At 37.9% G+C, this 24,824-nt stretch overlaps 2 pseudogenes; both read right to left on the bottom strand.

The window, feature by feature from the left end:
- Positions 1–17,191: 17,191 nt before the first annotated feature.
- LOC149150172 (protein DMR6-LIKE OXYGENASE 2 pseudogene) lies at positions 17,192–18,050 on the bottom strand (annotated as a pseudogene).
- A 66-nt stretch (positions 18,051–18,116) lies between these two features.
- Positions 18,117–19,002, bottom strand: LOC149150171 (protein DMR6-LIKE OXYGENASE 1 pseudogene; annotated as a pseudogene).
- Positions 19,003–24,824: the final 5,822 nt, after the last annotated feature.

Here is a 24,824-nt window from a genome sequence, read left to right as displayed (position 1 = left end):
ACATGAATGAATGGATTGACTTTGATAAGTGGGAAGATTCCAAAACCCAATGACTCATCAAATGCTCATTAAATATTAAATATTCTGAAATGCGTAATATTTAATATTACCATATCAAATTGCATTTTCTCTGCGATTTAAATAGTAAAGGCGTGACACTATAACGTTGCTCATCAGCATTTTAAATTGCAGTGCCGAAAGCAACACGCAACAATAACTTGGTTTTCAATTTAAAAAAATATTCCTTTGAAGTGAAAGGAATTATTAATTTTTATATAATTTTCATTATTTATTTATATTGAGATTCTAATTAAAAATAGATTTTACATACGTTTTTATTTTTATTTTTATTCTTTTATATTTCTATTTTTAAAAATCCAAATCTATTTAACTAAAATTACTATTTTTAAAATTTATTATCCATAATAATGCACTCATGTTAATTAATTAAATATTAATTTTTTTAATATAGAAAACAAGGGTACTGATCGTTACTACCTTATTAAATATCAGTGATGCATAATGTAATCCAAAATTGCGCATTAAAAATAATGAACTTGATATGTTAAATAAATTTAGATAAACTATTTTTTTATAATAAATATAAAAATATTTATTTTTTAATGTTTATTTACTTACTAATTTTATTAGAAAATTAAATTATAAAATGTCTTTAAATAAAATATATATTTTTATATATTTTGATATATTTTTGATGAAATTTAGTTTAACTTTATAATTTTAAATTAATAAAAATTTTATTTTTAACAATAAATTATCAAAATAATGAGCTAAATGAAAATGGAATATAATTATTTTTTATTTATTTTTATTAAATTTATTAAAAAAATAAATATTATAAAATAATTTTAAATTCCTCTCTATTGAGTGAGAATTCTTCATGAGCTATGGGTGATGCATGAGAGGATAGGTGGCCAAAACCACTTTCAACTAGAAGGAGAAGGTGATTATGGTAAGAGATTTAAGTTCTTATTGAACTTGGTAGATTTGTGTGGTACTTGGTCTATATTGGAGGTCGTATGGCCCTTGCCAACAACAAGCAACCTAGTAATCAATATTTTTGGCAATGCCATCACGGGGGATGACACCCTAGATAAAGCAGAGTACCGCCATCACTATTTTTATCATAACAATAGCAATATAGTTGGGTATATATTCATCGTTACCGGGTTTTTCTCATTCATGAGTCATGTTTTGTTTAGAAATTTTGTTTACCAGTGGAGGAATGCTAAGTTCCAAGTAGTATTGGGCTCCATGTAGGTAACCTCTCCCATTTATTTGGTTTCCTTCACTGACTATTTCATATTTGGATCGGGGCGTATATAGTTTGCCACAATAGTTTATATGCAACCCCTCTGTCAATGCTACACTGAATAATTTCTAATTATATATAATGGTTGGTTTACAGAAGCACATAAGCCCAATTCCTTTTTAAAAGTCTAGATTCGATTAGGAAGAATGTTCTTCTCCTTGAAGGGCTTACTAGAATAGTATTCTTTCTAGCAAAGTGAAGTGTGAGTCTTGGTTTTTAGAAATGACCTTCGTTGTCAGATTTTTTTTTTGTTAGAAACACATGGAATGTGAGGAGACATAATGATAAAACAGTGAATTGTATTTCTTATTAACATAGATGTACACTTATAATACATGGTGTGACCGTTGGATTCATATTCCAACGTCTCTTGGACTCCCTTTGACCGTTCAACTCAAACACCTTAACCCTTGGCATATTAGGTGTCTGACATTCTCCCCCTTAATCCAAAGGGGTATGTATGAATCCAAGAAGAGAGCTATAATACAAAATGTGCCAAAAATGCATGGAAGCACTACGTTGAATGTGCTCTCTGAAATGTTGGCATAAGGTGGTGGTTTAAGGATGACCACCAACACTCGAATGCTTAAAGCAATTCCTAGAACTCTTCCAAAAATGATAAGAAGTTGAAGTCTTCTGCTGGAGGAAGTGCTCCTAATGCTTTGAAGAGTGTGACCTTCAAACTCGAAAAGGAAGGTCTTTAACCTGCATAAAAAGGGAGAACCTCAACTTGAAAAGGGAGGTCTCAACTTGCGGTGGTTTAAGGATGACCACCAACTCTGGAATGCTTAATGAAATTCCTGCAACTCTTCCAAAACTGGCAAGAAGCTGAAGTCTTCTGCTAGAGGAAGTGTCCCCAATTCTTTGAAGAGAGAGAAGCTCAACCTGAAAAGGGAGGTCTCAACCCCGCATAGATGGTTTAAGGTTGACCACCAACCGAAGGCATGCTCAGGGGCATCTTTGTCTCTGGCTATAGCTCTGAATCTGGTATGGCAGGTTGTGGCTTAGGCTCGCTTGGTGTGACTTTGGAAATTATATATGACCATCACTTCCTCCCCTGTAAGATAAAAGGTAAGAAGATGGAGAAAACTCAAATATAATATTGTTCAATACTCTAGAAGAAATTCTGACATATGACTTAAATATCTTCTTGGTTGTTGAACCCCATTGCCAAGAAGCGATCCATCTAAGGTGAATCTTTATTCTTGCAGGATGCTTGTTTTTGAACCATGTGTTTTAAGAATGAATGGTTTTATGACATTGCTCACATGGATGAATATCAAAACAATGATCTTTAATATGGCCAACTCGTTCACAATGTTGCCATTTAACATTGTGTTGTGGCTGTTGTGGAAGAGGAACAAAATCTGGAAAAGATGAAGGTGAATTTTCATGAAGAAACCCAACACTATGGAATTGGATGGGATTTGAGTAATCTGGAATATGAAAGGATGCCTCCTTATCATATCCAAGACTTGTTCTATGCTTGTTGTTGAAAAGCTCTTTCCAAGGTGTGATGATTGTCTTGGGAAGTTGTGGACTGAATTTTCACACATGTATTCAAATCTACTTCTGAAATGACTATTGTATCTTCGATTTCTTGTCGCTGATGGTAGTCTATCTCAATCTTCTGAACAAAAATAGGTCCAAAATGATGTTTATTCTGTTGTATCTCTTCTTGTTGTAATTGAGATTTGAGTTGTAGAAACTCAATGTACTCCAATGTTTGTATCTTGTATTGGGGGGGCTTCTAACCTCATCACGATTTCCACAACTTTTGCTTGTGTTCCTATCTTCTGTTGCGATAATGGTAATCTTAGGTGAGGCAACAATGAAGCAATGTAACAATCTCTGTGTTGATCATCCGTGATGTTCATATTTGTAGGTTTTAACCCCGTACAAAAATTACCTGCATACGAATTCTAACAACAGAAAATAAACAATGTGAGAGCATAACACATAAAACAGATATACATAGAGATTTTCCCCTGGATCCCAAAACTATGACTACCAGCTTGATTTTTCATTATGTTCCTTTCAATGTTACAATACATATTTATACATGCCGAAGCATCCAATACCATGGACTGAAAACCATCGCGTCCAAAAACCATGGAACAAAACCATGTGTGAAAACCATGCACAAAACCATAGGTAGGTCTGCCCAACCTAATATAGGGTCCAAATTTTTTTTTTCCTAGGGCGCTACCCCGGACCTTGTAGAGGGGGCTACCTGCCCCCCTCAAACCCCCCGGACAGGGGGGGCTTTCACCCCCCCTGTGACCCCCCCACTGTGCAATCGGCGCAACGAAGAGGGGCTTCACCCCCCCTCTAACCCCCTGGTTAACTAGGGAGGCTAGTCATGGAAAGAATATAACACAACCCAACATTCTCCCACTTGTTGTTTTCTTTCCACAAGGGGCGACAAGAGAGCTTAGTCATTTGTCCAGCCTCGAAACGCCCATTGATTCTCTACACCAAGAGAACTTCTCAGAGCTCACAGATTTTGTCAATGCATCTGCAGTATTCTTCAAAGTGTCCACCTTTACCAGCAACACCTTTTTGTCTTCTATCATATCCCTCAAAAAGTGATACTGAACATCAATGTGCTTTGTCTTTGAATGGTAAGTAGGGTTCTTTGCCAAGAAAATTTCACTTTGGCTGTCACAATCTATCCTTATAGCTCTCTGCACTAAACCCAAACTTGAACACAATATCTGCACCAAACTGCTTCCTTGCTTGCATGAGTGGCTGCCATGTATTCTGCCTCTGTAATTGATAGTGCTACTACAACTTATTTCTTACTCATCCAACTGTTTGCACCTCCAAATAGGTTAAACACATACCCACTTGTAGATCTTCTCTGATCTAGATCTCCAGCCCAGTCTGCATCAACAAAGCCACGAATATCCAACACTCTGTCCAATCCTGGTCTTCCTTGGTAGCACAAACCATAATCACTAGTGCCACACAAATACCTGGAAACCCCTTCACTGCTGTCCAGTGCTCCTTCCCTGGTTTTGACATAAACCTACTCAATACTCCCACTCCATGTGCAATGTCTGGTCTAGAACAGACCATTGCATACATCAGGCTATCGACTACACTAGCATATGGAACACGGACCATGTCCTCTTCCTCTTCTTGTGTCTTGGGACATTGTTTAGTAGATAACTTCACACCTACAGGAATAGGAACCTTCACCGATTTACTATCTTGCATATTAAACCTCTGCAGTATTGTCTCGACATACTTCCTCTGGTTTAACCAAGCTTCCTCTTTTCGTGATCTCTTTTAATTTCCATGCCCAAAATATAGTTTGCAGCACCAAGATCTTTCATGTCGAATTTGGAGGACAATTGGGTCTTCAAATCCTGGATAATTTCTTTGTCATTTCCAACCAGCAACATATCATCCACATACAATACCAAATAAATAATACGGTCACCAATTAATTTAAAATACACACAGTGATCTGCTTTGCTTCTCGTGAAGCCAAGTCCCCGAATAAATGCATAAAATTTTTGATACCACATCCTTGGTGATGTTTTAACCCATACAGAGACTTCTTTAACTTGCATACCAGTTATTTCTTACCCTTCACCACAAAGCCTTCAGGTTGCTTCATGTAGATCTCCTCTTCCAGATCCCCGTGAAGAAATGTTGTCTTCACATCCATCTATTCTACCTCAAAATCAAAAGTAGCATCAACAGATAAAAGTAATCTAATAGAGGCTACCTTGGCAACAGGAGAAAAAATATCACCAAAATCAATTCCCGACACCTAGGAATAACCTTTTGCTACCAACCGAGCTTTGTATTTCTCCACCTTTCCTTCTGCATTTGTCTTCTTCTTGAACACCCATTTTCTGCCAATGGTTTCCTTCCAACTGGCAACTCCACCAGATCCCAAGCCTCATTTTTGTGCAAAGATGCCATTTCATCAACCATGGCCTCTTTCCAGAGTTTTCCATCCTCTAAATCTATAGCTTCCTTCATAGTTTTGGGATCATCATCAGTAATAGATAAAGAAAAATTTGAACAGAAAGCAGATGGACTATACCTTTCTGGCTGCCTTCTTTCTCGAACTGATCTTCTCACACCCGAAGTTTGTGGCTCTTCATCTTCTGGTTCCTCCTCTGTTGTAGAGTTTGATTCTTCCTCGTTAAGCTCAAACTCTATCTTCTCAGGTTCCTTTGGTTGGAATTCATTTTTAATAACATCTTTCACCTCTTTGAACACCACATCTCGGTTGTACACAACCTTCCTTGTTACTGGGTTCCAAAGCTTATAACCCTTTAAACCATCCTTATACCCAATAAAGATGCACTTTTCAGATTTACTATCCAACTTGGTTCTTTTCTCCTTTGGAACATGTACATATGCATCACATCCAAATACCCTCAAATGTGAAAGAGAGGGTTTCTTACTAGTCCATACCTCTTGTGGATTCTTATCCTCCAACGCTGATGAAGGTGATCATTAACCAGGTAACATGCTGTCTCCACCGCCTCTACCTAGAATTCCTGTCCTAACCCGACACCACTGAGCATGCTTCTTGCCCTTTCCATCAACGTCTTGTTCATTCTTTCTGCAACTCCATTTTGCTCAGGTGTGTATGGAGTAGTCTTCTGTCGTGATATACCACACTAATTACAGAATTCTTCAAATTCCTTGTTGCAAAACTCTCCACTGTTATCTGACCTCAACACCTTTATCTTCTTCTCTGTCTGGTTTTCAACCAAAGCCTTAAATTCTTTAAACCTATCAAAGACTTCAGATTTATTCTTAAGGAAAGATATCCTTGTATTCCTTGAGAAGTCATCTATAAATGATACATAGTACACAGACTTACCCAATGATGGAACCTTCACAGGTCCAAACATATCATTGTGCACAAGCTCTAATATATGTTTCACCCTCTTACCACCAGAGGGGAAACTCACCCGATTCTGCTTCCCATATACACAATTTTCACAGAAATCAAAATACAGAGAGCTATTACTCATACCTTCTACCATACCTTTACCATGAAGTATTCGAAGGCCCTTCTCTCCAATATGTACAAGCCTTTGATGCCACAACATGGTCTTCTCTCCAGAGACCACTAGATTTTTTGCTCCACTTTCAAGAACCACAGAACTGTTGCACCCATCAACAATAGTGCTAGCTTGCAACTTGTACAAAGTTCCAATTCGAACTCCCTGCATCAATACCAATGCTCCCCAAACCATCTTGCAGGTTTCCTTCTCGAACATGTTTTTACACTTGCATCATCCAACTTGCTTACAAAAATCAAATGTTTGGCCAATGCAGGAATATGCAGAACAATCGGAAGTGTTCTAACCCTTCCACCTTGCAACTTCAACTTTACCTTTCCGCGACCAACGATTCTAACCTTCCTATCATCCCCTAAGAAGACATCACCACCATCGTATTTCTCATACTCGTAGAACCACTCCCTATGGGGAGTGAAGTGAAAGGATGCACCTGAGTCAATCAACCATGCCTCATGATCTACATGTGTACTTGAAGAAGCCAAGTACACATCCCCACCTTCATCTGAGGTGGTTTTCACTTCTGTAGAAGGAGCATCATCAAATCCCTTTCCTTTGTCAAGAGCTTTAGATTTACAGTCCCTTTTGTAGTTCCCTTCCTTTCCGCATTTCCGGCACACCATATTTACATGTTTTCCTGGAGAATTAGATCTCCCTCTAGATTAAGATCTCCCACTCGATGACTTATTTTTGTTTATGTTCTGGGACCGTCCTCATACAGACAAGGCATCACCATTCTGGCTCTCCATATTTTTCTGTCTCATCTCCTCCGTCAGAAATGATGAGACTATTTCATCAAACTACAAGGCAGTTTCATTTCTACCTATTGTAATAACCAGACTATCCCATGAATCTTGTAGAGAACACAACAAACTGATGCACTTATCTTCATCTTAAATTTTAATATCAACAGATAATAACTGACTTACCACAGTATTAAATGCATTCAGATGCTCTGTCACCGAGTCTCCATCTTTCATCCTCAGGTTATTCAGCTTTTTCCGCAGGAACAATTTATTCACCAGAGACTTAGATTGGTACAAAGTCCCTAACTTGTCCCAAAAAGCCTTTGCCATAGCTTCCCCTGATACATTTAGCAATACTGAATCTGTGAAACACAATCGTATTATTCTCTTTGCCTTCTGATCCAACTTATTCCATTCTTCATCGGACACTCCCGTTGGTTTAGTACCTGGATCTACCGCAATCCACTGATCTTTATCCACCAATAGATCCTCCATCTTGAGTTTCCATAACTCAAAACTCTGACCATTAAATTTCTCGATCTCTATCTTTCCACTGTCGCCATCTTCTTTCACCACCAGAATCAATTCCACAGATCTCCCCTTGAACAGGGTCTACCACAGGCCCGAGCAAAACCCCTCAACAACAAAGGCGTCCCCTTGAAGCCAAAATAGCTCTGATACCAAATGTAGGTTTTAACCCCATACAAAAATTACCTACATACGAATTCTAACAACAAAAAATAAACAATGCGAGAGCATAACACATGAAACACATATACACAGATATTTTCCCCTAGATCCCAAAATTAGGACTACTAGTTTGATTTTTCATTATGTTCCTTTCAATGTTACAATACATATTTATACATGCCGAAGCATCCAATACCATGGACCGAAAACCATCGCGTCCAAAACCATGGACCAAAACCATGTGCGAAAACCATGCACAAAACCATAGGTAGGTCCGCCCAACCTAATATAGGGTCCAAAAAAAAATTCATGGGGCGCTGCTCCGGACCCTGTAGAGGGGGGCTACCTGCCCCCCTCAAACCCCCTTGTGATCCCCCCGCTACACAATCGGCACAATGAAGAAGGGGTTCCACCCCCCCTCTAACCCCCTGGTTAACTAGGGAGGCTAGTCATGGAAAGAATATAACACAACCCAACAATATTAGCTTGTCGGATCAGCCATTTTAGCCTCTGATCGAAATCCCACAAGGATTCATTTACCCTTTGTTGTATCTCCTTAAACTCTGTGACAAACTGCACCTGAGACTTAGGCTTCTTAAACTCATTGTTCAACGCTTGCTAAGTCTCTGCCAATGTCGCGCCGGGTCTATCTTGACAGAACTTGATATACCAAGTCAACGCCCTATCCTGCAACATTGTGACTAGCTGTGCTTTCTTTGGGTTATCATGAGTGATCTGCTGCGCTGTCCACATAGCATTTGCAACAAACCAAAATTCCTCGAGGTCTTCGCTCCCTACCTCTTTAAAGATCAACATCTTCATTGTGTTTTCGATGTTGAATGATGAAGGCGGAGGTGGATATGGAGGTGAAGGTGTAGGTATATGTAGCGGAGGTGGAGTGGATGGATGAGGTATCATTGGGATACCCTAACATACCAACTATAGTGCACTTCGCGGTGTATTTAGAATAGTTCCTTCATTGTCACTTGAAGATGATCCCAATAATGGACTATATTCAAAGCCAGATTCTTTGTTCCTTCTGAAAGGTTTTCTACTTCGTGTAGTCCTGAACGTCAAGGTAATGGAATAACCCATTTTTTACACAAAAACATGTTAATCCAAGTTTTCAGAGATTTTAAATACTTACCTCGCGGTCCTTTGAAGAGCCTGTGCTCTGCTTCGCTATAAATGATGGGTGTATCGATCGCAAGCTCGGTGACAAATCCTCCTATGATACGATCAATCCAGTGACCAACAACCCACACGATGTTATTTTCTAAAGCTTCCAAGTGCCTCACCAGCTCTGGCATCCACACAATAGGACTGTCAAGCCTCCACCTACCTTGGTTGTTTGCCAATATAGATAACCACTCGTGCAGTTCACAGGGAAAGAAACATAAAAAAGCTTTGGTTTCATCTGTATTAAGGTATCTATTCAACCATTGTTCCTTGGATAATCACATATTTCTATTCTCCTGAGCTGCAAACTCATTTTCTTTCCGATCAAGCCACTTTTTGATTTCTTTCTTCATAGGAAACCACTTATTCGACATCATACATTCCTTAGTTAGATCCCAATCCCAACAATGGAACCATTTGTTGGCTTGATGTGGTTTGACCCAGGTTCAGCTTTAACTGCGCCAACCAACAAAACCCTAACTACTGGCCCTTTTGGCAACAACATGTGTAGCGCAGGCTGTGTCTCACCCAAAGCAGTATTGGGGGATGCTGGAACTAGGTTTCTACATCTAGAGGCCTGTGTGATGGTTACCTCAAGTTCTCAAGGCTTAGATCTTCCTTCACATAGATCTAATCCTTCCAATAGATAACTACTATAACTCTATTTAAATGACCTTCATATCTTCCAATGTTGAAAATGACAACAAGAAATGCTAAAAATAGCACTGCTATAAATAGAAGGTTAGGTACCAGTGCTGGACTAAGAAACAAGGAATGAAAAATGGAAGTGCTATAAATAGCATTGCTAAAAATAGCAGTTCGGGATAGATTCTAATTTTAGTTAGTCCCTGAACTAAAATTGTGAAGTAAAATTCGAATTTGATCTTAGCAGCTGTTTGTAAATTAATTAATTAATTCATCTTGAGTTAATTAGTTAAGGAAATGTAAACATGAAGTCTATGTGAGGACATGCAACAGTTATTCCTTCGATTAAGGGATTTATCCATTACTTAAAGAGATAAGAGTGAGTTGTAATTAGTTAGCTCAGTTAACTGAGTTACGTCTAGTTAGATTAGTTCCAACAGTTGGAGGAACTGATTGTGAGTTCAGTTAGTTAATGCTTGCATGCATGTAACTGCTGCACTTCAGATAACTGAATATTCTCTCATAAATAACTCATGCATGTCAGTTCAGAGAAAGACCGATTGCGATCAAAGGAGGGACAATGTACTATCAGTTGGATGGATTTTTCCTATAAAGGAAACTCATCCATGCATAAGGATTTATCTCCTTCAGGATTGCGCAATTACTATTGGGCCAAGTGAGCAGTGTGAGGTGGGAATTCACATGTGTGGAAGCACAGGACCCCAAGAAAAACTGCGCAAGGAAATAGGAGGCTTGGAGGGCAGAGGAGAAGGTTTGTGAGAGGCCTTTGACTGTCTGTGAGCAGCAGAGGGATTATACTGAGAGCTGGTTGGCTTCCAAGCTAAGGCTTTTTGTAATTCTGTGACTATTTTCCACTTGTATGATAATACAGAGAATGGGGTTTTAGGCTGAGGCTTTCCCCGAATTATATCATTTGTGTTATGTGTGATTTCTTCTCATTCTCAGTTATATATGTTCTTGTTTGATACTGCTCATATGTGATTAAGCTTCCCAATGTTTATGGTAGAAGTAGATCTAGTTTTATGCTTTAGTACATTGCATATATCAGTTGATCTACAGGTGAAATTTCTACATGGTATCGGAGCAAAGGTGAATCAAGCAAAGAACTATATACAAAGAAGGAAGAAGTACGAAGTTTAGTGTTCCTGATATAGATATCGAGTTCTTATCACATCTCAGATTTCTCCAATGGCAGTCAATGGTTTGACACTTGAGTATGCCCTTAATGGTAGCTCAAACTATATAGCCTTGAAGGATCGCATGGAAGTGGTATTAGAGGACAACGAGCTGAATGACTTCATTGATCAAGAATTCCCCAAGCCCCAACAGCTAATGCCCAAGAATTGGCGGAATGGAAGAAATGTGTGGCTAGAGCAAGGAGAATCCTCCTGGAGGGAGTTCGAGACCACATTGTCTCGAGCCTCCATGGGAAGGAGACTCCGTTTTCGATGTGGAAAACATTGAAAGATCTGTATCAGAATAGCAGCGATCAGAGGAAGATGGCGCTAAAAGACAAGCTTCGGAAAATCAAGTGTGTAAAGGGCGACACGATCTCAACATACCTGACCAAGCTCACGACCTGCAGGGATGAGCTTAGTAGTGTAGGGGTCACGACAGCCGATGATGACATGGTGAGTCTTGCTCTCCTCGATCTTCCTAAGAGCTGGCATAGCTACCAAGACTCAGTTAATGGAAGAGAGAAACTGTCAGATTGGGAACGACTTTGGTCGGATTGATGCAGGAGGAGATAAGGAGAAGCACCAAAGATTGTTCTTCATCCACGGAGGATGAAGAAAACTGTGCCTTAGCGAGTAAGGCAAAGAAAGGGAAGGAGAAGGATTCTCATTCCAATTCGAGTTCTTCCCATGGTGTGAAGAATTTCGACAAATCAAAAGTATGATGCTTTCGTTGTCATGAGGTGGGCCATTTTGCTACAAATTGTCCATTGAAGAAATCCAAGAAGGGATCCTTGGAAGGATCAGAAGGTGAGGCTCTTGCCTCACAGTGCGAGTTGGATTTCACTCTCATCACATGCATGGTTTCATCCATGGTGGGATGTAGTTGGTTTCTTTATAGTGGAGCTTCATTCCACATGACCGACGATAAGAGTTTGTTAAGTACCTTGGAGGAGATGGATCTCCAGATACTCATAGAGATGGGTAATGATGAAAAGTATAGTGTCTCAGGTGTAGGCATGGTTGTTTTTCAGAGGGAGCATGGAGATCGGATTACCTTGACAGATGTCAAGTATGTACCAGGACTGAAGAAAAACTTGGTATCGATCGTGATGCTAGAAGACAGAGGCTATGATGTAGTCTTTAGTAAGGGAAAGGTTTTCCTTAGACACATCATCACGAGATAGGTGAAGCATATCGGTTCACGAGTCAAGAACTTGTATGCTCTTGAGGTTCAAGATGCATGGAAAGCCTTGAGGAGTAAGGCAACTGTTGGAGACTTGGTGGTTGAGAGGGAGAGTACACTACCTCTCAATATGCAGTGCCAGAAGAAGTCTTAGACAATTGTGGAGGAGCCATAGTTGGTGAAGCAACTTCAGGAGGTTGTGGAGCAGCCACAACTAGAGAAGCTGAGAGGAGATCAAGTGGAGACATCCATTCATCTAGAGACCTCCAGTAGGGGGAAATTTCGATCCAAGTGGATAGAGGGATCACATGCAGCCATACCTCCAAGTGGGAGGTGGGGCAATGTGGAGTGATAAATCCAAGAAGGCTGAAATAGGGGTAGGATCCTTGAGGTACCCAGCCTATTTGATTGGACCTTGCTACGGAACCCCGACGAGGAGTAGTAGGATTGGCTAATTGGGTAGAGACAGATGCAGATGGAGCGGCAAAGAGAGCTACAGTGCAAGAGTCCCAAGACTGTGTAGAGCTAGCAAGCTGCAAAAATGCGAGAGGCACAAGAGTGTTGCAACAGTGCAGGATGGCACAGAGAGGTGTGCAATGGTGCGAGATGCATGGAGTGTTGCAGCAGTTCAGAGGTCAGAGAGGGAGCACTTGTCAGTAGCAGAAGGAGCTTCAACATCAGAGTGTGTTTCTAGCCCAACAGAGAGGTCAGTTGGGAGGCTTTTTTGTTTCTAGAGTTATTGGAGTGTACACACTTGGAAGAAGTGTTGCATGCAGAACAGTCCAAAGGTTCAGGATCGGGTTCGAGTTGAATCCTTTTTTGTTGAGAGGGAGTGTTGAAAATGGCAACAAGAAATGCTAAAACTAGAAGTGCTAAAAATAGCACTGCAATAAATAGCAGTTTAGGTACTAGTGCTAGACTGAGCAACAAAGAATGAAAAATGGAAGTGCTATAAATAGCATTGCTAAAAATAGCAATTCGGAACAGATTCCAATTTTAGTTAGTCCCTGAACTAAAATTGTGAAGTAAAATTCAAATTTGATCTTAGCAGCTGTTTGTAAATTAATTAATTAATTCATCTTGAGTTAATTAGTTAAGGAAATATAAACATGAAGACTATGTGATGACATGCAATAGTTATTCCTTTGATTAAGGGATTTATCCATTAGTTAAAGAGATAAGAATGAGTTGTAATTAGTTAGCTCAGTTAACTGAGTTAAGTCTAGTTAGATTAGTTCCAACAGTTGGAGGAACTGATTGTGAGTTCAGCTAGTTAATGCTTGCATGCATGTAACTGTTGCACTTCAGATAACTGAATATTCTCTCATAAATAACTTATGCATCTCAGTTCAGAGAAAGACCCAATTGAGATCAGAGGAGGGATAGTGTACTATCAGTTGGATGGATTTTTCCTATAAAGGAAACTCATCCATGCAGAAGGATTTATCTCCTTCAGGATTGCGTAGTTACTACTGGGCCAAGTGAGCAGTGTGAGGTAGGAATTCACATGTGTGGAAGCACTGGACCCCAAGAAAAATTGCGCAAGGAAATAGGAGGCTTGGAGGGCAGAGGAGAAGGTTTGTGAGAGGCCTTTGACTGTTTGTCAGCAACAGAGGGATTATACTGAGAGATGGTTGGCTTCCAAGCTAAGGCTTTGTGTAATTCTGTGACTATTTTCCACTTGTATGATAATACAAAGAGTGGGGTTTTAGGTTGAGGCTTTCCCTGGATTATATCGTTTGTGTTATGTGTGATTGCTTCTGATTCTCAGTTATATATGTTCTTGTTTGATACTGCTCATATGTGACTAAGCTTCCGCAAAGTTTATGGTAGAAGTAGATCTAGTTTTATGCTTTAGTACATTGCACATATCAGTTGATCTACAGGTGAAATTTCTACACGCAAAGGTACTTAATTGTACTTATCATGCATAAATATTATAGATATACCAGTTTCGCGCAGTAAATAAGCATTCATTCATATAAAACATATTACAGAGTGAAGATACATAAACTTTGTAGAAGTAAATAAAATAACACAGATACATCAATTTTGGCCCAAAACAATCTTTATTAGATGTAAACGTTTAGATATAGACTTTTTATCCCTACACACTCGGTTGCAGGGGCCCGCGCACTCATCTTGTGGACTTACCAAGGTCTTCACGCACTCAGCTGCAGGAACCTTCCCCTTTTGCCTAAGTACAAGAAACAAACCTTTCTTGGCTTAGCACCTTTCCCTTACAATGATTCTTCTTCAAGTTACCCCCTAAGACTCACTATGACTAAACTTTATATAGCCTTTGCTTTACAATACCATGGTCCGTAGACCATGGGAGGGTCTCAAAACAACTCTATTACCTGCCCACCTAAGGCACTAAAGCCCCTTTGACTCTACTGAGCTTCGCACTCTGCTTTGCACATTTCATGGAGACTTTACCTTTGCTACAAAAAGATATTGCAAAAATGACTCAAAATTCAATAAAATTGACCTGAGGGACCCCATTCCATCAATATGAGCCATTTTGTTGTCCAATAGAATCATCTAGAGCCTTAGTATTTGTGTCTCACTACTTATCTCAATCAAATTAGTAGTGATGCCTTGAAAATCAAGTGAATTCTCAGCCAAAATCATTGCTAACATAGTCTTATTCTTCTAGTAAATATGTAGTGTATGTCTAAGCAATGTCCATTAGCCTCTGGTGTGTCCTAGGTCCTCCACTAAGTCCCTAAATTATCTTAATATGTCTGCATCATATTGTGGTCTTCTTTCTCTTCCTACATAGATCTCCAAGTGTTCCAATACATTTCTTGCCTTAGATGAAGTGGCCACTTAATATCTCAGTTCACCCTCATGATCCTGGTCATGGCCCCTGCCACATCCTCTTCCATGGCCCCGTATGCCACCTCTATGCCCCATACTGTGGTGTGAGCGAGCACCCAACCAAGCCATGTTTTCATGTTCTAGAAGGTAGTCCACTATAGGATTCCCCTAGACCTCACCCTTTATGTCTTTGCCCAAGTAGAATAGACCTTGTTTATGCTGCCAATAAATAACACTTCATTTGCACTTCAAGATTAATTTCCCTGGATGGAGAGCACTTGTTACTGCAGGATGACATAAACACATATCATATAAATTATTCATTGAGAACTTAAGTGGTTTGGTCTCTGGACAAGACCATAATTTCCTCCCCTTTAACTTACTCAGCATCAAAGTCTGAGACAAATAACTAAATATGGTTACAGTTGGGTAGAAAAGGCACACCTTCTCTCTTCGAAGAGTGGGAAACTCCTTATCCCTGGACTGGTCCACCATTACATGCTTGATGAACATAGGAGGAGGATATACCCAATTTCCCTCGAATCCCAACAAAGGTTTTTTCCCTCACTATGCAAAGTTCTATCACAATAGGGGGAAATCATGGAGTCTAAAAGGTTTATAAAATGTCATGAACCATAAGGATGATTGAGGGAACAAGGGTTATTTTTTATTTTACAACTTAAGCTTCTTTGGAACCATCCGAGACATAATTCCCACTATCATCGCCATGCATGACATAATTCAATTACACATTACAGAGGAATTGGCTCCTCCGACAAGGAGAAAATTCTTAATAGATACATGACCATTTACCATACCCATCGCCACTGTGGGCAGTTCCATTAAAGCTCTTACAACCTACGAGAATGATAAATTGAGGACTAAACCACCAACAAACAAAAGACCAAGCTATAATCCAAGTGAAAAACAACCAAAAAGGGACTTGATAGACACCAGAACTACAAGCCATCAACCAAGAAGTTTCATGCAGTAAAACCTCTTCAGATTTTGCAAGATGGTCAACGAAAACATACTCACTTCCTTGCAAATTGGTTGGAGGGGCTAAGCGACATGCCCCTCGATCTCGTTGCTACCTTGAAATAGTTTGGCAAGTTGAAAAAATTCTCCAACATGCTTCCTAATGTTTTCTCTGCACTTAGGCGAGAATTGAGTAATAACCCTCCCCTCCCACATGGCAAGCTCCTTAATTGCCACTAGTGCTTCCATCACTTCCCACATCTAACGTTGTACTAGCCTAGTACACAACATTCCTTCAATGGTGATGTGCATGAAATAGCATGTGCGGTGGTTGCGCCACCCTACAGACTGTTCCATCATCAACTTTGTTAATTAAGGCTTGGCACATATCCCATAGGGTCTCGTTTTCCTCCATTCAGCCTCATTGTGGATATAATAAAATATAATACATAAATAGTATACATTAGTTTGTTTGTTCATTTTTTTCCCTATAGTAATATTTAGATGAAATTATAATTTTGTGCATTTTAAATGTATGAATAAAAAGTATGCTTATAATTTTGGCAAATATTTAAGGTAATGTGAGTCTTGAAATGATTAACACTCCTAATCTTTGGTTTGAGTAGCCACCATTCAGGTATCTAAGTTGTCAAAATCTAGCATGGCTTGATTAATGTATAAATAAAAAGTATGCTTATAATTTTGGCAAATCTTTAAGGTAATGTGACTCTTGAAATGATTGACACTCCTAATATTTGGTTTGAGTAGCCACCACTCAGAGGTATCCAAGTTGTCAAAATCTAGCATTGCTTGATTTTTATATGCTTGTTTCGAACCAATAACTTTTTCACCATAAAATACCTTAAGAAAACACCTTATCACTATTTATTCTACACTCCATAAACATAAATAACATATGTTAATTCTTTTTAAATTTAAATAATGATTTTTTTATAAAAATCTTTTCAAATATAATAATTAAAAAACATTTATCATTTCTTTTTAAATTTGGTTAATAATTTTATTAATAAAATGATCAATGTTAAAATTTGGTTAATAATTTTTTTATTAAAATGATCAATGTTTTTATGTTATTTAAAATATATTTTAAAAACATAAATAAATTTAAAACGTAAAGTAAATTTCGCTATTTAATTTCTAATTTCACGCAACCCCTCATATCAAATTTAATAAAAATGAAAGACATAAAACACTAAAACGCAGATAATCCGGCCTGTGATCTCTATATTTATTTCGAACTTCCATGAATGCACATTATCATGGTGGGGCTAATATGCCAACCGCAAAGGCAAACTATTATTGAAATTCTTAGAGGCTCCCATAGAAATCAATGTCCATTAGATCTTGAAGTGATCCAGCACACTCTTTCCCTTTAATCCCTGGTTCCAGAAAGCTGCCAAATACTCTTCAAACTTATATCCTCGATACAAAGCTGGCTGCTGTTCATTCGCCATGCTTGTTGCAGGAGCAATAAAAGCATCGTCTGAAGCGAATAGAAAGTGGGAATTGATATGCGTGCACTCTGCATATTCGTTATTACTCGATGCTCGACGCTCCTAAATCTCCCATTGCTCACAACCTAACGCACTCAAATCACACACCAATCAAATTCAATTAATACTATCAAATTCTTTCTTGTATATAGAGAAAATTCTTGTATATATAGAAAAACTAAATTTTTGTATATATAGAAAAACTAACGGAGCTGTTTTTAAAGAGATTTTTTTGAAGTTTTTTGGGTGGTTTTTATGGTAAAAATTTGGCAGCAATTTATTGAAATCGCAAGTTTGATAGTTAATTTCTGCACAATCAAAGTGTCTCAACGGTTTTCCAGCTAATTTCTGCACAATCAAAGTGTCCCAAGGGTTTTCCAGGGTGCTGAATCTAAATATGCATTTAAAAAGCCATTTTAAATAATAGAAATCAAAATTTAACCTCAAATTTTTTTAGCCAAATTCCATCACCAAACTCTCCAAAAAATCACACTAAAAACAACTCCAAAACTAACCATATATGCTCATTGTTTCTAACCTGCAGCTGATCTCCCAAATTGACCACAAACGCGTTTGCTAAGGGTTCTACGGCAACCCACTTTCCATTTCTCAATACTTGCAGGCCACTCACATGACTTCGCATTAACACAGTGAGGGCACTTCCATCTGAATGAATTGGTAAACCCAGAGTGAGCACTTCCATCTGAATGAATTGGTAAACCCAGAGTGAGATCTGGGTTTGGGCATGAAGGATAGTAATTTATATTCATCATTTGGCTATATTTTCCAAAATATTATTCAAGTAATCAGAATCTAGCTCTAAAGCTTCTGAAATTGCAGCCAGCAGCCTTAATATCAATGCTTTCAACTCACCAGCGTACTTGCTCGCAATATCTCTGTAAGAAAAACTAAGTCAAACAAGCTAAACATTTGCATGGTGGGTTAAGATGAATCATTCCTAGTGCTCTATGTCTTGGATAAAGTTTTGGTGATAACCTGTAGGCTGCAGGTTTTTCAGGCCAAGAGCCGATGACTTCTTCCAGAGGATGACAAGGCTGCGTGAGATAATCCACCCAGTTCAGAACCTTGTCTTTGCTAAGATTCAAGCTGGTAAAAACCCGGACTGGCTGTTTTACGTCCTCTGAGTAGAGGCATGCACGGTCTTCCACTGGCATTTCGTAAAACTCTTTGGCTATATCCATCATGCTTTTCATGACGTTCTCTGGAACGCCATGGTTCACTATCTGATATTCCAATATGAAACTTAAGGCAGTCACTAGACTAATACCAGCATGCCAACAGAAATCTATAGACTGAATAGTCTGCAAGTATGATAAAAAATCAACCATATAGTATAAAACAATGACAGGAGGGAGAATTGCTGGTAGGGATTGAGGTGTGTGTACCTGGAAGAAACCGTCCTCTTCACATGCGCATCCGATTTCATGGACTACTGTCGTTCTGTTAGGGCCGTTGAGATGTTTTAGGTCTATCACAGGAATGCTCTCAGAGTAAGAGACGTCACCAATCTGTGGGCGCTCATGGGGAGGCACGATATATCTGTCCTGCACCTTCAGGTTGCTAATTCCATTGGACATGAGCTTATGAATAGCACTGCTGACCTGTTGGGTCTGCACAACCATTGCAGAAGACATCTTCCTCCAACGCTGATGTGCAAGACGGGTCAGTGAATCCAAATTTAGTGTAGTTTAAAAACTCACAAATTAGTTAAGAAAATGGAATTTTGGATAAATTTGTCGTAGTCTAACTAGCTGGAGGAATTCTCGGGAAAGGTTATGGAAATTCTGGTCATATTTAGAGAAAATTTGGCAAAGATTTTTGTAAATCCAAGTTATAGTTGTTAAACTTCAAAATTTTAGGTGTTTTAGACGTTTTTGATGGTGCTGAATCCATTTCCACCATCAAAAATACAATTCAAACACTATGTCTACAAAATTTTTTGAAATTTTTTTGCCCCGGCCACTTTTGGCCATCCAGGGAAACTCCAATCAATTTCTGCAGAATTTTTTGAAAATCTGAGTTCTAGCGGTTAAATTTCAAGATTTTGGGTGTCTTTTAATTTTTTGTTTTACAGGTCTCAAAACCTATTATAAATCAGATATCAAATCAACAGTGAGGGTAGCTATCTCTAGCTGCAACCAGTGAAGGCAAGGTGACTCATCACCCTTATTCAAGGAAAACCAAGACACCTGGAATAACCCTCTAATAACCCCTAACCAAACTTTCACTCCTACTAGATACCTCTGACTCTTAACCTATTAACTTCTTTCCTTAGTTAAAAACAACGAACTCTTATTCCAATAAAAAAAACTGCCCCATAATTCTCTATGTTCTTAATTTTTTTTTACCATATTCAGATTTTCTTGCCGTCCTGGCCAATGTGTCACATCTTTTGACAACGCCATTAAATTTTGATAGGGTGAGGATTGAGATGATAAAATTCTCATTAAATATTACGAGATTTGAATTTAATAGTGCTAGTGTCACATGAATCAATAGATTGAATTTGATAAGTGGGAAGATTCCAAAACCCAATGACTCATGAAATGCTCATTAAATATTAAATATTCTGAAATGCGTAATATTTATTATCACCATTTCAAATTGCATTTTCTCTGCGATTTAAATAGGAAAGGTGTGACACTATGACGTTGCTCATCAGCATTTTGAATTGCAGTGCCGAAAGCAACACGCAACAATAACGTGGTTTTTCAATTTAAAAGAATAATTTTTGGAGTCAAAGGAATTATTAATTATTGATATAAGTTTTATTATATACTTATATTGAAATTGTAATTAAAAATAGATTTTAAATATTTCTTATTTTTATATTTCTATTTTGAAAATTTAAACTCTAATTTTAAATTTATTATCGAATAATGCACTCATCTTAATTAATTAAATATTAATTTTTTTTAATAAAGAAATAGAAAACAAGGGCACTGATCGTTACTACCTTAATAAATATCAGTAATGCATAATCTTGAATCTTAGCAAAGACAAGGTTCTGAACTGGGTGGATTATCTTGATGCATAATGCTGAGGGGCATCTTTGTCTCTAGCTACTACTCTGAATCTGGTATGTAAGGTTGTGGCTCAGGCTCACTTGATGTGACTTTGAAAATTATATATGATCATCACTTCCCCCCTTGTCAGATACAAGGTAAGAAGATGGAGAAAACTCAACTACAATATTGTTCAATACTCTAGAAGAAATTCTAACATATGACTGAAATATCTTCTTGGATGTTGAACCCCATTGCTAAGAAGCGATCCATCTAAGGTGAATCTTTGTTCTTGTAGGAGGCTTGTTTTTGAACCATATGTTTGAAGAATGAATGGTTTTATGACAGTGCTCACATGGATGAAGATTAAAACAATGATATTTTATATGGCCAACTCATTCACAATACTGTCATTTAAGATTCTGTCATGGTTGTTGTGGAAGAGGAGCAGGATCTGCAAAAGATGAAGGTGAACTGTCATGAAGAGACCCAATGCTATGGAACTGGATGGGCTTTGAGTAATCTGGAATATGAAAGGACGCCTCCTTATCATATCCAAGACCTGCTCTATGCTTATTGTTGAAAATCTCTTTCCAAGGTGTGATGGTAGGCTTGGGAAATGCGGATTGAATTTCCACACCTATATTCAAATCTGCTTCTGAAATGACCACTACATCAATGATTTCTTGTCGCTGATGGGAGTCTATCTCAATGTCCTGAACAAAAATAGGTTCAGGATGATGTGTATTGTGTTGTATCTCTTCTTATTGTAATTGAGATTCAAGTTGTAGAAACTCAATGTTTTCTTGAGCATCTTGAAGACATGTTTGAATGTCAGAAAGAATAGTTTTGCTGATTTTGACTGTGTCTTTAGCGGTGGAAAGGATTAGAGTGCTTAATATCTTTAAAAAATCATCATGTCTCGCCATTGTTTCATAAAAAATAAATACTCTAGTGGAAGCTATAAAGGCTAGACAAACCCCAGCTATTAAAGAGAATCAACTATCTCAACAATATGTTGCCACTAAAAAGGCTAACTGTGATTTTGGAATTTCTAATCTTGTAGTTGAAAACAAATTTGCAGAGAAGTTGAGTATTTATAATTACACCTAAGTGGTACAGTTTGGAAATTCAAAGCCAATATAAACTCCAAAGTGCACACAATTTTATGCAAATCTGAAATTGACTTGGATGTATTAAATTTTCATCTCCTTTCACTCTTAGAAGTGCTAAATAATACTATTGCACTTAAATCCACTGCCAAATGCAACCTGCCAAATCCAATTTCCTTTTTTCATCTGTATTTTGGCTCAATGTAATTGAGCTCATACCAAGTTGAGGTTGACTGTAGTGGCAAGTGTCGAAGTTTCCTCCTTTGGTTTTTTTTTAGAGCTTGTTAAACATCTTGAATTATGTTATGAAACCAGCTCATAAAAAGATAGAAAAGATAGATCAATGCCTTAGAAATAAGCCTCTTAAAGGGGGAAACCTCCTTTACATTACACAAATGAACAATTCTTGGATGATACAAATGACAAGATATCCTTTCTATATATAGGAGTCTAAGGGGTCATACTATAATCAGAGCTGACATAACAATAATAATGTAAGGGAACAATAATAACAATAGTGGGCTTCTACGGGGCACAATAATAACAATATGGGGACTACATGGGCACAACAATATAATAAGGGGGTTGTACTAATAACAATAAGGGGCTACACTAGTAGTATAGGGACCTAACATGCCCGTCTCCTTCAAAAAGTGTTGTCCTCAACGCTTGAGTAGTTCTTGATGCTTCTATATAAAATTATTGTCCTCCCATATGGGATCTTCAACAGGTAAGTTCTTCCACTTAATGAGATACTTTGAAATTGATCAATTTCGTAGCTATCAGATTATTTTTTATATGATTGCTCGAGGTTTCAATATGATTTTTCCTTCCTCGTCAAGTTCTGGCAATATTGTTCGAACTGGGATCTTCTGCAACTTTCGAATGAGTGGCCACACTTCTTCATCCTTATTCCATTCATCCCTTGCTTCATTTATCCAATCTGGTTGGATAATAGAAATAGCACAAAACAATGCTTCCACATCCTCATCCTTTCTTGAGAGTGCATCTGCAACAACATTTTTCTTCCCTTTTTTGTAGATGATTTCAAAGTCATAACCCAACATATTTGTGACCCATTTTTTCTGTTCTTCTAAAGATAATCTTTGTTCTAAAAATTATTTAAGACTATCATGATCCATTTTTACCTTGAAGTGTCTTCCCATTAGGTAAGGTTGCCATTTTTTAAGTGCATGTAGTATTGCCAACATCTCCTTCCCATAAATAGCTTGCTTGAGATGTAGCCATAAAAATACCCAATTGCCTACATTAAAACTTCTTTCACTGCGATGTTGATATGACTGTTGTTTCATTCGATTCTGCATGAAAATGGAATTATCCTTTAAAAGTTGGAGAACTTGTTGTTGATGCTTGATGTGATCTTTCTCTGCTTGAATCTTTTTCTTCTTGATATGTCATTCTATCTTGAGAGTTTGAGGAGTGGTACTTTCTTCCAATGCAATACAAGATATGGTCAGATTCATTTCTTGATGCTCGATGTGATCTTTCACTTCTTGAACATTTTTCTTCTTGATATGTCCTTCTATCTTGATAGTTTGAGGAGTGGTAATTCTAGCCAATGCATTACAAGATATGGTCGGATTCATTTCTTCTTTCTTGATGTGATCTTTCACTTCTTGAACTTTTTTCTTCTTGATATGTCCTTCTATTTTGAGAGTTTGAGGAGTGGTAATTCTTGCCAATGCTTTACAAGATATGGTTGGATTCATTTCTTCTTTCTCTAGGGTTGGTTCCTGATGTACATCCTCTTCTTTGATGTTTCTTTATACTTTTCTTCCTTCTCTTCATAATCAATGTAAAATAATTTCTTCTCAGCACACTTATGACCTTTAATGTATTTGTTATCACAATTGTAACAAAGTCCTTTTGCTCTTTTTTCTTCCAACTGTTGTGGTTACAACCTTGTAGGTTATGGAAGGCTAGGAGAAAGGGTAGACATCCTTGTTTCCATAATTTTTCTTTCCACTTTTATTTCCAACCTGAATGCCTTCTCCAATGAATCAGGTTACCAAAGACGAACCTCATGTTGAATGTTGTCCTTTAAAGTCCCTATGGAGACATCAATCCTCTGCTTCTCTGGAATGTAATTTTACCTTATATTCAATTTTTGAAAGTCCTCAATGTGCTCTACCATTGACCACTTTTGTTTGAGATTTATCAATTGGCTAAAGAAGGTGTTTCTCTTTGTATCCTCATAATGTGTTATCATTTCCTCCATGAAAATTGACCACATAACAAGTGGTTTATGAGAACAAAGCCCTTTATACCATAAAAATTGATCCGGTTCTTACGTACCTTTTGTAACAGTTGCACCTCGTATAGATCAAAATATTGCTCCATCTGTAGTATCCAATTTACCAGATCCTTGCCATCAAACTTCCTCATATCGCCTTTTCTTGATTTTAGGAGCTTCATCTTGAAACAACTGTAACTCTGTAATTTTGGATCTTCCAGTTTTGAAATCACGTCTTGCAGTAGCCCTCTATGTCCTCTTTCCAATGCCACTAGTTTGATTGAAATTGGATTCTCCAAGAAAGAGTTATGCACAATCTCCCAAGATGACCTGATTATATACCTTTTCAGAAGAGCGAGCTTGTATGAAGTTCCACATGTCACTGTTTTGACCTTTGATCTGAAACCTATACAAAGAAACCTAAAGTACTTCCTCTTTCTGTAACTTCCCACGAAATTTCAAACTGATGCTCTGAGAGAATGTTATGATGATTTTCCCTAGGTCACCTATTTGGGAAGTAATTTAGGAGCCTGTAGAAACCCTAAATGTCTTGGATTGTATCTCCGAAAATATAGTGTAACAAGGTCTGAAAATTGGGCGCGAACTTCCCCACAATTTTGGCTCAAATTATTTTTAATTTCAGAGTCTGAACCTTCATAGAAAACAAATTATAGTGAAAATTCCTCGATGAACTGTTTGAGATGAAATTCTGGAGCTTGCACAAACCCTAACTTCCTCAAATCATATCTCCGAAAATATAGCGAGACAAGATCGGAAATTCGGACCCAAGGTGAAGACCAAGTTCTTCTCAAATGGGTTTTTGTTTTAGCTTCTGAAACTTCGTAGTGAAAAAGTTATAATGAAAATTCCACGATGACCTATTTGGAATAACAAAACCCTAGAATCCAAAGCTCTAATACCAAATGTTATGAAACCAGCTCACAAAAAGATAGAAAAGATAGATCAATGCCTTAGAAATAAGCCTCTTCAAGGGGGAAACCTCCTTTACATTACACAAATGAACAATTCTTGATGATACAAATGAAAAGATCTCCTTTCTATATATAGGAGTCTAAGGGTCATAA

Source organism: Pinus tabuliformis, chromosome 9 (genome assembly GCF_031772625.1).
Source record: "Pinus tabuliformis cultivar Carrire ecotype Pingquan chromosome 9, CPIR1, whole genome shotgun sequence".
NCBI classification, from domain to species: Eukaryota; Viridiplantae; Streptophyta; class Pinopsida; order Pinales; family Pinaceae; genus Pinus; species Pinus tabuliformis.
This window is presented reverse-complemented; position numbering and strand designations above follow the sequence as displayed.